The sequence below is a fragment of the Budorcas taxicolor genome, chromosome 12, assembly GCF_023091745.1.
Source record: "Budorcas taxicolor isolate Tak-1 chromosome 12, Takin1.1, whole genome shotgun sequence".
In the NCBI taxonomy this organism is placed as follows: Eukaryota; Metazoa; Chordata; class Mammalia; order Artiodactyla; family Bovidae; genus Budorcas; species Budorcas taxicolor.
The window spans coordinates 39426916-39439220 of record NC_068921.1 but is presented as its reverse complement, the minus strand read 5'-3'; the positions used below and the strand labels follow the sequence as shown (position 1 = coordinate 39439220).

General features: G+C 37.4%; 1 protein-coding gene across 1 annotated transcript in view; it reads left to right on the top strand.

Annotated features, from left to right (window-relative positions):
- PCDH9 (protocadherin 9) overlaps nucleotides 1-12305 on the top strand; it is a 1158506-nt gene that overhangs the window by 1059748 nt on the left and 86453 nt on the right. The window lies entirely within an intron of this gene.

Here is a 12305-nt window from a genome sequence, read left to right as displayed (position 1 = left end):
AAATTGATGATTATTTAAATAAGTTGATGAAAGTAGTAATAATAAAATAATTTTAGTTTAAAACATGTAATTATATATCCATTTGTCAATCTGCTTTATGTACTACTGGGGCCATTTTTCTGTTCGTTTTCCTAAGGAAATTGTATTTTCTTTCCTGATTAATGCATACCATAATTCATCCATTTTTGTAATCTTTTAAGAAAAAAAAATATAGAAGTTAAAAATACATGTAAAGAAAGAAATCTCTGTCACATAAAGAAAAAAAAAATACAATGTGAAAGCTGTGGATAAAGTTTTATTTGGAGCCTAATATGGACTAGAGCCAGGAAGAGAGGCCCACATAGCATAGGAACTTCTCCAAAGAGATGAGGGGGCAGTCACTATATATGTGATTTTTGTGAACTGGGTACATACAATCAAGTACACATTTTGGCAGAAGGTTGCTGCTAATCATGACGAGCACATGTCTCTGTTATTGATTTCAGTGCTTTTCGAGATATGCAAAGATGCAAGAAATCAGGCTCATAAAATCTTCTGTTAACTATCTAAAGGCTTCTTCTGCCAGTTTTTCCCAGAGTACAGAGTACCTCACTCATGTCTTGTCCTGAACTCCTTTAAGAAAGTGTTAAAAGTCAGTGACTGCAGTGGCCAATGACCTAATCCTTGTGGAACCAGATGGTGAGGTATATTTATCAGTTGGCATTTTGATATAGAACTTTTCTGGATTTTTGTGACTTTTCCCCCCAACATTCATACATTTTGTTCTTGTTGTTCCGCCACCCAGTTGTGTCTGACTCTTTGAGACCCCATGGACTGCAGCATTACAGGCCTTTCTGTCCCTCACCATCTACCAGAGTTTGCCCAAGTTCATGTTTGTTGCATCAGTGATGCTATTCAGCCATCTCATCCTCTAACACCCTCTTCTCCTTCTGCCTTCAATCTTTCCCAGCATCAGGGACTTTTCCAATGAGTTGTCTGTTTGCATTCAGTTCAGTTCAGTTCAGTCACTCAATCATGTCTGACTCTTTGTGACCCCATGAACTGCAGTACACCAGGCCTCCTTGTCCATCACCAGCTCCCAGAGTCCACACAAAGCCATGTCCATTGTGCCAGTGTTGCCATCCAACCATCTCATCCTCTGTCGTCCCCTTCTCCTCCTGCCCTCAATCTTTCCCAGCATCAGGGTCTTTTCAAAAGAATCAGCTCTCCACATCAGGTGGCCAAAGTATTGGAGTTTCAGCTTCAACATCTGTCCCTCCAATGAACACCTAGAACTAATCTCCTTTAGGATGGACTGGTTGGATCTCCTTGCAGTCCAAGGGACTCTCAAGAGTCTTCTCCAACATCACAGTTCAAAAGCATCAATTCTTCTGCACTCAACTTTCTTTATAGTCCAATTCTCACATCCATACATGACTACTGGAAAAACCATAGCCTTGACTAGTCAGACTTTTGTTGACAAAGTAATGTCTCTGCTTTTGAATATGATGTCTAGGTTGGCCATAACTTTCCTTCCAAGGAGCAAGTGTCTTTTAATTTCATGGCTGCAGTCACCATCCACAGTGATTTTGCAGCACAGAAAAATAAAGTCAGCCACTGTTTCCACTGTTTCCCCATCTATTTGCCATGAAGTGATGGGACCGGATGTCATGATGTTAGTTTTCTGAATGTTGAGCTTTAAGCCAACTTTTTCACACTCTTCTTTCACTTTCATCAAGAGGCTCTTTAGTTCTTCTTCACTTTCTGCCATAAGGATGGTGTCATCTGCATATTTGAGGTTATTGATATTTCTCCTGGCAATCTTGATTCCAGTTTATGCTTCCTCCAGCCCAGCATTTCTCATAATGTGCTGTTCACATTAGATGACCAAAATACTGGAGCTTCAGCCTCAGCATCAGTCCTTTCAGTGAATATTCAAGGTTGATCTCCCTTAAGATTGCCTGGTTTGATCACCTTGCTGTCCAAGGGACTTTCAGGAGTCTTTTCCAGCACCACAGTTCAAAGGCATCAACTCATTGGCATTCTGCCATCTTATGGTCCAGCTCTCACAACCGTACATGACCACTGGGAAGACCATAGCCTTTATTATATGGGCTTTTGTTTAGAGTAATGTCTCTGCTTTTCAACACACTGTCTATGTTTGTCATCGCTTTCCAGCCAAGAAGCAACAGTCTTCTGACTTCATGGCTGCAGCCGTCATCCGCAGTGACCTTGGCATCCAAGAAAATGAAGCCTGTCACTACTTCCACCTTTTCCCCTTCTATTTGTGAGACTGTAATGGCATTATGCCTATACGCAATTCAAAAATACTTTTTGTTTTGTTTTTGTTTGGGTAATGTTCTTCCATTTTGCCTTTTAGAGAAATCACCTTAGTTTTCATGAAAAAATAAAAAACAACTCACTAATTTGCACTTAAATTTTAATGATGCATAAAATATTTAATTACATATTTATAAGAATAATTACAATGAAAAGATTTTATTAATTAAAATAGTCAATTTAAATAAACTACTATTTTAAATCAAATTTGAAAACAGTCAAAAGTAACCTGGTTAACAGGTAATGGGTGAGTGGACGGATAAGCACTAAAATACAGGAGCTGTCAAACTAGAGCAGTCCGAACCCTTACACCCTAGCCTCTGCATTCAGTGAGGAATTGCTGTTATCTGTTCCAGTTCAGTTCAGTCTCTCAGTTGTGTTTGACTCTTTGCAACACCATGGACTGCAACAAGCCTGGCTTCCCTGTCCATCACCAACTTCCATAGCTTACTCAAACTCATATCCGTTGAGTCAGTGAAGCCATCCAAACATCTTATCCTCTGTCATTCCCTTCTCCTGCCTTCAATCTTGCTTATTATTAGTGTCTTTTCCAATGAGTTACTTCTTCGCATCAGGTGGCCACAGTTTTGGGATTTCAGTTTTGACTTCAGTCCTTCCAATGAATATTCAGGAATGACTTCCTTTAGGATTGACTGGTTGGATCTCCTTGCAGTCCAAGGGACTCTCAAGAGTCTTCAACAACACAGCTCAAAAGCACCAATTTCTTTGGTGCTCAGCTTTTTTTTTATAGTCTAACTCTCACATCTATACATGACTAATGGAGAAAACATAGCTCTGACTAAACAGACCTTTGTTGGCAAAGTATTTTTTCTGCTTTTTAATATGCTGCCTAGGTTGGTCATAGCTTTCCTTATAAGGAGCAAGTGTCTCTTATTCCATGGCTGCAGTCACCACCTGAAGTGATTTGGGAGCCCCCCAAAATAAAGCTTGTCACTGTCATTGTTTCCCCAGCTATTTGCCATCATGAAGTGATGGGACTGGATGGTTTTAGGTTTTTTGAATGTTGAGTTTTATGCCAGCTTTTTCACTCTCCTCTTTCACTTTCATTGACAGGCTCTTTAATTCTTCTTCACTTTCTGCCATAAGGGTGGTATCATCTGCATATCTGAGGTTATTGATATTTCTCCAGGCAATCTTGATTCCAGCTTATGTTTCATCCAGCCAAGTATTTCACATGATGTACTCTGAATATAAGTTAAATAATCAAGGTGACAATATACAGCTTTGACATACTCCTTTCCCAATTTGGAACAAGTCTGTTGTTCTATGTCTGGTTCTAACTATTGCTTTATGACCTGCATGCAGATTTCCCATGAGGCACGAAGGTGGTCTGTATTCCCTTCTTGAAGACTTTTTGACAGTTTGTTGTGATCTGCACAGTCAAAGACTTTGGCATAATCAATTCAGTTCAGTTCATTCACTTAGTCATGTCCGACTCTTTGGGACTCCATGAACTGCAGCATGCCAGGCCTCCCTGTCCATTACCAATTCCCGGAGTTCACCCAAACCCATGTCCATTGAGTCGGTGATGCCATCCAACCGTCTCATCCTCTGTCATCCCCTTCTCCTGCCCTCAATCTTTCCCAGCATCAGGGTCTTTTCAAATGAGTCAGCTCTTTGCATCAGGTGGCCAAAGTATTGAAGTATCAGCTTCAACATCAGTCCTTCCAATGAATATTCAGGACTGATTTCCTTTAGAATGGACTGGTTGGATCTCCTTGCAGTCCAAGGGACTCTCAAGAATCTTTTCCAACACTGCAGTTCAAAAGCATCAATTCTTCGGCGCTCAACTTTCTTCATAGTCCAACTCTCACATCCATACATGACCACTGGAAAAACCATAGCCTTGACTAGACAGACCTTTGTTGACAAAGTAATGTCTCTGCTTTTCAATATGCCGTCTATGTTGGTTGTAACTTTCCTTCCAAGAAGTATGCATCTTTTAATTTCATGGCTGCAATCATCATCTGCAGTGATTTTGCAGCGCAGAGAAATAAAGTCAGCCCCTGTTTCCACTGTTTCCCCATCTATTTGTCATGAAGTGATGGGACCGGATGCCATGATCTTAGTTTGGCATAATCAGTAAAGTAGAAGTAGATGGTTTTCTGGAATTCTCTTGCTTTTTCTATGATCCAACAGATGTTGGCAATTTGATCTACCTTTTCTAAAATTCCTCTACCTTTTCTAAATCCAGCTTGAATGAAGTTCACAGTTTACATACTGTTGAAGCCTGGCTTGGTGAATTTTGTGCATTACTTTGCTAACATGTAAGATGAGTGCAATTGTGAAGTAGTTTGAACATTCTTTGGCAATCTCATCTTTGGGATTGGAATGAAAACTGACTTTTTCCAAATTTCATGAGCTTTCCAAATTTGCTGGCATATTGAGTGCAGCACTTTCACAGCATCATCCTTGAGGATTTAAAATAGCTCAACTGGAATTCCATCACCTCCACTAGATTTGTTTGTAGTGATGCTTCCTAAGGCCCACTTGACTCTGCATTCCAGAATGTCTGGCTCTAGGTGAGTGATCACACCATCGTGATTATCTGGGCCATGAAGATCTCTTTTTTTTTTTATTTTTTATTTTTTATTTTTTGAAGATCTCTTTTGTATAGCCCCTCTGTGTATTCTTGCCATCTCTTCTTAGTATCTTCTGCTTCTGTTAAGTCCATACCATTTCCATCCTTTATTGTGCCCATCTTAGCATGAAATATTCCCTTGGTATCTCGAATTTTCTTGAAGACATCTCTAGTCTTTCCCATTCTATTGTTTTCCTCTATTTCTTTGCACACTGAGGAAGCCTTTCTTATCTCTCTTTGCTATTCTTTGCATTCAAATGCATTCTTTGCTAACTCTGCATTCAAATGGGTGTATCTTTTCTTTTCTCCTTTGCCTTTCACTTCTCTCTCTCTCTCTTTTTTTTTTTTTTTCTGAGTTATTTGTAAGGCCTCCTCAGGCAACCATTTTGCCTTTTTGCACTTTTTTCCCCCTTGTGAATGGTCTTGATCACTGCCTCCTGTACAACATCATGAACCTCTGTCCATAGTTCTTCAGGCCCTCTATCAGATCTCATCTCTTGAATATTTGTCACTTTCACTGTATAATCATAAGGAATTTGATTTAGGTCATGTCTAGAGGTTTTCCCTACTTTCTTCAATTTAAGTCTGAATTTGGCAATAAGTCACTGTCAGCTCCCAGTCTCATTTTTCTGACTGTGTAGAGTTTCTCCACCTTTGCTACAAAGAATGTAATCAATCTGATTTTAGTATTGACCATCTGGTGATGTCCATGTGTAGAGTCATCTCTTGTGTTGTTGGAAGAGGGTGTTTGCTCTGATCATTGTGTTCTCTTGGGAAAACTCTGTTAGCCTTTGCCCTGCTTCATTCTGTACAACAAGACCAAATTTGTCTGTTATTCCTGGTATTTCTTGACTTCCTACTTTTGTATTTTAGTCCCCTATGATGAAAAGCCCATCTTTTTTTTAGGTGTTAGTTCTAGAAGGTCTTGTTGGTTCTTAGAACTGTTCAACTTCAGCTTCTTCACCATTACTGGTTGGGTCATAGACTTGGATTATTATGATATTGAATGATTTACCTTCTAAATGAACAGCAATCATTCTGTCATTTTTGAGATTGCATCCAAGTAGTGCTTTTCAGATTTTCGTGTTGACTATGAGGGCTACTCTGTATCTTCAAAGAGATTCTTGCCCACAGTAGTAGATATAGTGGTCATCTGAATTAAATTTGCCTTTTCCAGTCCATTTTACTGACCCTCTACTATACAGCTACTCTTGAAGGACTTTGTACTTTAACTCTGTGGGTTCACTTATATTCCAGTTTTTTTCAAGAGGAAATACCACACTACTACATGAGGTCAGTAGAATCCTGGGATGCAAAACCATGGATACAGAGGATTCTTGGATAAGGACACATGAGACAAGAGGCCCCAACATAAATTGTACGTGGATTTTCCACTGTTGGGGAGGGTCAGCATTCCTAACCATCCCCCTCCCATGTTGTCCAAGGGTCTACTGTAACTGTATTAGGCTATGGGCTAATACACTAGGTTCTCAGACTCAATTAACCTTGCTTGGTTCCTTCTATTGATATTTAGATGATGGTAAATGTAGGGGCATGGGCTTTTTTTTTCTCTGCATTTTTGTATGTGTGACTATTATCATTAGGAAACTTTGAATGGTCTTACTTCATGGCAAGTCAATTATGAGGATACTCAGCCTTTATTTACATGTTTTATTCATTTCTTTGCATGTAAGTTGAACATCTGTTTCTCATTAAATGCTCAGTGCTCACAGAGGAGAGCTGAAGCATAACTTTTTTTTTTTTTTTTAAAGTTTCTCATGCAAGACTTTGACTCTAATGGAGGCTCCACTATGCTATGGGTGATGGAACAGAGGTGGTGATGAAGGAGGGGCATATTCCTGGTTCCAAAATATTAACTTCAGACTATAAAATACTATGTTTATTCAAGTCATATTTCATTTTAAATAATCGTTGACTTCATTACCATAAGCTAATTTCAATCTGTTACCTCTACTTTCTTAATATTACATGCAGCTTAATGAGTCTTTTCTGATATGGCTATACTCACCTTACAAGTCAATAAGAAATACTGCAAGATGAGCTTTAAAATATAAGTCATACTCACCAAATATTAAAGAAACATGGTTCTATTTCTTGTCCTGATGTTTTTTATTAAAATCATAGTAAAATACACAAGAGTTACCTGTCATGAAAGAGAATGGAAAAGTAAATATACCGCTTATGTTTTCTTGCCATGTTGATCAAAACAAAGCAATAACCTAGTTTTAGGGACCAGTGAAAAGAGGATGAAATGAGTAAGGAGCAATCAGGAAAACATCATATTCACTGCAAGGGTAGAAACCCCGAAGTGCCAGAGTTGCTAGGCTAATCCACCTTTTACTTGTTACAGATAATAGTGAGAGGTTACTTTCAAGAATTTTGGTGACAGAGTTAAGAATATAACTTATCAGTAGGCACATGAGTAGTAATATGGAATTACAAAAAAATGATCTAGCTCCATCTGGCAAATACTGACAACTTTTAATAAAGTAACTAAGCCATTGGCAATGAAATTTCAGTTATCATTTAGTTACAAGTTATACATTGTTAATAGAGTTAATCATGCATTAGACAGTAGTCTTATTAATCCCTGAATGGCTTAAGAATATTAATAAGCAATACATAGCAACTTTAGTCATTTTACCCAAAGTTGGCAGTTTTGAAGTGGCAGCACAGTTTACTGGAAGAGTGCTTTTGGGTACATTCTTTCATTTCTCTGGGTCTAATTGTCCTCAATGAGGACCTCAGATGTGCTGATCTCTGAGCATTTTTTCAACTCAGAATGATTGTGACCTCTCTGTCCTCGTGGAAGAAACATGTTTTGCTGTTCAGCAAAGTAATATACTTTATTTTGTAAACATACACCCTCCAGTTAGAGACCATTTAGATGGAGAAGATGAAATGTCATTGAGTTGTGATCTTTCTGGTAAACCACCTGAGTGCATTTTGAAACGTGGATGTTTGGTTGATGGTATTATAGAAAATGCCTGGTCATAGGAATGAGAGAAATAATTGACTGGAAAACCACCCATTCACCATTTACTTCTAAGTTGCTTTGAGGCAAATTACATACAGTGTCCTTATCTAAAATGTGAGGATCAAAGTCTATCTTTTAGAATTGTTGTAAAAATTGAATAGAATAATACTTGTAAAGGGCTGAGTTCCACGGTGAAACTGCTACTCCCTCTCTCCCCAGCTTCTGCTGGTTTTAGTGTAAATGAATGAGATTTCCATGGTCAAATTTCTAAAATAGTATCATCATATCACTTTTAGTTCCTCCTTGAGGTTTCATTTTTCCTATCTCCTTTTCATATTGTCAAATTCACATAGGTCCCCTGTTTCTGTTCCTTCCTTTTTATAGCTACGGCATGAATTTACTTGAAATATCAACACTTTTTAACAACATATAGTAAGTAGGAGGTAAATGCTGGATTTTTTTCAAGGATATTATTAATATATTAATACAAACATACAGAGCTGGTAAATGAGTCTAAACTTCTGAGTCTAAATTACCTAGTTTGTTCTCATCACTGACCATGATACCCTATGTGATGCTGTAGCTATTATGGTCTCAGCCTGCTTTTGACAGTCTCTGGCAACCCTCTCTGCAGCAATTAACCTAGAAATTGTTCTCATTGTTTACACAAAACCCATCAAGGAGGTAAGCAGATGATTATAACACTTACCTTTCTTGTATACCAAGCATGGATAAATGCATTATTTAAATCTCATAATAACCCCCTGAGGTAAGAAACTGTTATTATTTATGATTGTGTGTTTTAATTAGGGCATCCCTGGTGACTCAGATGGTAAAGAATCTGCCTGCAATATAAGAGACCCAGGTTCTATCCCTGGGTCAGGAAAATCCCCTAGAGAAGGGAATGGCTACACATTCTGGTATTCTTGCTGTTTTAATCAACTCATTAAGTAACTTTTCCAAGATTTTATAAATAGAAAATGTCAGGAGCAGGACAGGCAGTTAGGTATCCTATTATATGATTCTCACACTCCCACAGGGGGACTCTGAAAATCTTTCTTCAGCAAGTTCCAATAATGAATTATAACTTCTGTTAAAAGTATAGCACGAGGCTTTACATACACCAAGTTGTCTCTGCCTTGTTAAAGTTATATGGCTCTTAAATATATTCTGGTAATCTTTAAAGACCATTTCTCTTTGAAGTTCTCTTTCAATCTGTGCTGTCTTGAAGAAGTAATTCTGATCAAATATATATGTATGCGTATGGTTGTGTATTTCTTTTCTTTCTTTGTCCTTTTCTTTTTACTTTACTTCTATTTCCCTTTTTAAATATTAAATTGAGATACAATACATAAAATGTAAAATTCACCATCATGAACATTTTTAAGCATAGAGTTCAGAAATGTGAAGTATACCCACATTGCTGTACAGCCAATCTCCAGAACTTCTTCATCTTACAAAATCAAAAATCTATATCTACTAAAACTTAACTCCCCCTTTTCCTCTCCTCTGAGTTCCTGGCAACCACCATTCTACTTTCTGTCTCTACAAATCTGAATATAAACTTGATAGCATGACTGAAGATAATTAGCAGCAGCAGCAGCAGCTCTTGTAAATGAAGTCACACAGTATTTGTATTTTTGTGACTGGTTTATTCCAGTTAGTATGGTGTCCTCAAGATTCACCCATGCTGTATTATGTGTGAGAATTTCCTCCAAGTGAGGAAATATTTTTTTATGACTAAGTAAGACTTTTTATGACTAAGTAAGATTCCATTGTATATGAACACATTTTATATATTCATTCCTCTGTCAATGAATATTTGGCTTATTTCACTATTTGGCTACTGAGATAATAATACTGCTGTGAATATGGGTATACACCTATCTCTAAGAGACCCTACTTTTAATTCCTTTGGATATACACTCAAAAGTGATATGGCTAGATTATATGGTAGTTCTATTATTTATTTTTATTTTTTTAATTTAAATTTATTTAATGGAGCTAATTACTTTACAATATTGTATTGGTTTTGCCACACATCAACATGAATCCGCCACAGGTGTACACGTGTTTCCCATCCTGAACCCCCCTCCCACCTCCCTCTCCATACCATCCCATCATATTGTTATCTGTATCAGTTGTGCCAGCCATCAAAAGTACAAGACCTCCTAGGAATGAAACTTTAGAATCATCTAAGATTCTCTGTCTGCTCTCTACCTTACTCTTCACATTCAATCACTCATCATATTTTACATAATCTACATATCTACATATTTTATATATCCTGGCACATCCATGCTTACACACCAAATTACCTCATTCACAGATAATTATAATTATGTGCCTGGGGTTTGTCTTGCCAATCATTATTTCCCCTCTCTAATATATATATATATATATATATATATATCTATATCTATATTTAATTCCTGCCACATAATCTTTTTTATAACAGCTCTGATGCTGTTGTTTCTTAGCTTTATTTTTCTACTTTTTCTTTTTTAACACTAGGTGAATTTTTTGTTTGATATTTAAATATATCCTCATTTATTGGTCACTATATAAAATCATATCTGCTTAGTCTGGTGCTCAAGATTTGCTGTAATTTTAAACTTTGCCACCTAGCTTTCACTATTTACATTTACCAAGCCTGACTTCTAGTCAGGTGGAATTGCATACACATTTTATACAGTTTTCACTTTCTGCAATTCTTATCTATTTACATGCTATTCACCATCTGGAATGGTTTTAAACATACTTTCTCTCTATCATACAAATCCTTCATACCCATCAGCTCCCAGTTAAAATTCTGAAACCATCCCTGATTTCAGGGTTTTATAAAACTTCTCCAAACCCAGGACTCTGATAGCATTTTATTGATTATTCTTCTATAGCATTTATCACTTTCTATCTTTTACAATAGTTAGTTATGTACCTTAAATTTCATACTAGATTTAGTTCCCAAACTACAGCTTGAAGGCATATATTGTGTGTTTTGTGTTTTCATCTTTTTGTCTTCTCTTGTACATAATGAGTGCTTCTCTCAGAATTAGCAATCGATATGTACACTTTGAGGGAATGAATCAACAACCAAAGTAACATAAATATCATAGAATGGGACAGACACAATTTCTTCAAATTCTTAAAGGCAGTGAGTGCTTTGCTAAACAAAGAGAGAAAGCAAGAACAGGCTCAAATAAGACAGGCATTTGAGGCTCAAGCCACAAATATAAATGATTTTGCAAAGTATTTGCAACTTCGTGCATTGAGGAGGTATTTGAGGAAACAAAAAAGAATACAAAAAAAAAAAGTTTCTCTTCTGAAACATATGTTTGAGGAAATTTTGTTAGTAATGTCAATAGGATTTTGCTTATTAATGAACTGTATATTTCATTTGGTGACTGTTGTTCAGTTGTTGTCATATGCATGTCTTTACAATCCCATAGACTGCAGCACGCCAGACTTCCCTGTCCTTCACTAACCCTGGAGTTTGCTCAAATTCATGTCCAGTGAGTCAGTGATGCCATTCAACCATCTCATCCTCTGCTGCTGACTTTTCCTCCTGCCCTCAATCTTTCCCAGCATCAAGATGTTTTCCAGTGAGGCAGCTCTTTGCATCAGGTGGCCAAAGTATTGGAGTTCTTCAGCATCAGTCCTTTCAATGATTATTTAAGGTTGATTTCCTTTAGGATTGACTGGTTTAAGTGCTGTGCAGTCCAAGAGACCCTCAAGGGTCTTCTCCAGCACCACAATTTGAAAACATCAATTTGCCAGTCTTCTTTATGGTCCTACTCTTACATCTATACATGAGTACTGGAAAAACCATAATGTAATATATGGACCTTTGTTGGCAAAGTGATGATCCTGCTTTTTAATGTGCTGCCTAGGTTTTTCATAGCTTTCCTTCAAAGGACCAAATATCTTTTAATTTCATGGCTGCAGTCACTGTCTACAGTGATTTTGGAGCACCCCCAAAATAAAGTCTGTGTTTCCATTATTTCCCCATCTACTTGCCATGAAGTGTTGGGACTGTATTCCATTATCATAGTTTTTTGAGTGTTTAGTTTTAAGCATGCTTTTCACTCTCCTCTTTCACACTCATCAAGAGGCTCTTTAGTTCCTCTTCAGTTTTTGTCATTGGAATGGTATCATCTGCGTATCTGAGGTTATTGATATTTCTCCCTGCAATCTTGAGTCCACCTTGTGATTCATACAGCCTGGCATTTCACATGGCGTGCTCTGTATATAAGTTAAGTGAACATGGTGACAATATACAGCCTTGTCATATTCCTTTCCCAATTTGGAACCAGGCCATTGTTCCATGTCTGGTTCTAACTGTTGCTTCTTGAACTGAATACAGGTTTCTAGGAGACAGATAAGGTG